This window comes from Lolium perenne, chromosome 2, assembly GCF_019359855.2.
Source record: "Lolium perenne isolate Kyuss_39 chromosome 2, Kyuss_2.0, whole genome shotgun sequence".
NCBI classification, from domain to species: domain Eukaryota; kingdom Viridiplantae; phylum Streptophyta; class Magnoliopsida; order Poales; family Poaceae; genus Lolium; species Lolium perenne.
This window is the reverse complement of record NC_067245.2, coordinates 44,739,248-44,741,723: the sequence shown is the minus strand read 5'-3', so window position 1 is coordinate 44,741,723 and position 2,476 is coordinate 44,739,248.

Below are 2,476 nucleotides of genomic sequence, written 5' to 3'. Positions count from 1 at the left end.
TAATTTCTGGAGTGACATGCCATCATAACCTTGATCATACTATTTGTAAAGCATATGTAGTGAATGCAGCGATCAAAACAATGTATATGACATGAGTAAACAAGTGAATCATATAGCAAAGACTTTTCATGAATAGCACTTCAAGACAAGCATCAATAAGTCTCGCATAAGAGTTAACTCATAAAGCAATAATTCAAAGTAAAGGCATTGAAGCAACACAAAGGAAGATTAAGTTTCAGCGGTTGCTTTCAACTTGTAACATGTATATCTCATGGATATTGTCAACATAGAGTAATATAATAAGTGCAATAAGCAAATATGTAGGAATCAATGCACAGTTCACACAAGTGTTTGCTTCTTGAGGTGGAGAGAAATAGGTGAACTGACTCAACATTGAAAGTAAAAGAATGGTCCTCCATAGAGGAAAAGCATCGATTGCTATATTTGTGCTAGAGCTTTGATTTTGAAAACATGAAACAATTTTGTCAACGGTAGTAATAAAGCATATGTATCATGTAAATTATATCTTACAAGTTGCAAGCCTCATGCATAGTATACTAATAGTGCCCGCATCTTGTCCTAATTAGCTTGGACTACCGGATCATCACAATGCACATGTTTTAACCAAGTGTCACAAAGGGGTACCTCTATGCCTTTGTACAAAGGTCTAAGGAGAAAGCTCGCATTGGATTTCTCGCTATTGATTATTCTCAACTTAGACATCCATACCGGGACAACATAGACAATAGATAATGGACTCCTCTTTTATGCATAAGCATGTAACAACAATTAATAATTTTCTCATATGAGATTGAGGATATTTGTCCAAAACTAAAACTTCCACCATGGATCATGGCTTTAGTTAGCGGCCCAATGTTCTTCTCTAACAATATGCATGCTTAACCATAAGGTGGTAGATCTCTCTTACTTCAGACAAGACGAACATGCATAGCAACTCACATGAAATTCAACAAAGAGTAGTTGATGGCGTCCCCAGTGAACATGGTTATCGCACAACAAGCAACTTAATAAGAGATAAAGTGCATAATTACATATTCAATACCACAATAGTTTTTAAGCTATTTGTCCCATGAGCTATATATTGCAAAGGTGAATGATGGAATTTTAAAGGTAGCACTCAAGCAATTTACTTTGGAATGGCGGAAAATACCATGTAGTAGGTAGGTATGGTGGACACAAATGGCATAGTGGTTGGCTCAAGTATTTTGGATGCATGAGAAGTATTCCCTCTCGATACAAGGTTTAGGCTAGCAAGGCTTATTTGAAACAAACACAAGGATGAACCGGTGCAGCAAAACTCACATAAAAGACATATTGAAAACATTATAAGACTCTACACCGTCTTCCTTGTTGTTCAAACTCAATACTAGAAATTATCTAGACCTTAGAGAAACCAAATATGCAAACCAAATTTTAGCATGCTCTATGTATTTCTTCATTAATGGGTGCAAAGCATATGATGCAAGAGCTTAAACATGAGCACAACAATTGCCAAGTATCACATTACCCAAGACATTTATAGCAATTACTACATGTATCATTTTCCAATTCCAACCATATAACAATTTAACGAAGAAGAAACTTCGCCATGAATACTATGAGTAGAAACTAAGGACATACTTGTCCATATGCTACAGCGGAGCGTGTCTCTCTCCCATAAAGTGAATGCTAGGATCCATTTTATTCAAACAAAACAAAAAACAAAAACAAACCGACGCTCCAAGCAAAGCACATAAGATGTGATGGAATAAAAATATTGTTTCAGGTGAGGAACCTGATAATGTTGTCGATGAAGAAGGGGATGCCTTGGGCATCCCCAAGCTTAGACGCTTGAGTCTTCTTGATATATGCAGGGGTGAACCACCGGGGCATCCCCAAGCTTAGAGCTTTCACTCTTCTTGATCATGTTGCATCATACTCCTCTCTTGATCCTTGAAAACTTCCTCCACACCAAACTTAGAACAACTCATTAGAGGGTTAGTGACAATAAAAATTAACGTATTCAGAGGTGACACAATCATTCTTAACACTTCTGGACATTGCATAAAGCTACTGGACATTAGTGGATCAAAGAAATTCATCCAACATAGCAAAAGAGGCAATGCGAAATAAAAGGCAGAATCAGTCAAAGCAGAACAGTTCGTATTGACGAATTTTATTAGGCCACCAGACTTGCTCAAATGAAAATGCTCAAATTGAATGAAAGTTGCGTACATATCTGAGGATCATGCACGTAAATTGGCTTAATTTTCTGAGCTACCTACAGGGAGGTAGACCCAGATTCGTGACAGCAAAGAAATCTGGAACTGCGCAGTAATCCAAATCTAGTACTTACTTTACTATCAAAGACTTTACTTGGCACAACAAAACACTAAACTAAGATAAGGAGAGGTTGCTACAGTAGTAAACAACTTCCAAGACACAAAATAAAAACAAAGTACTATAGGTAAAAACA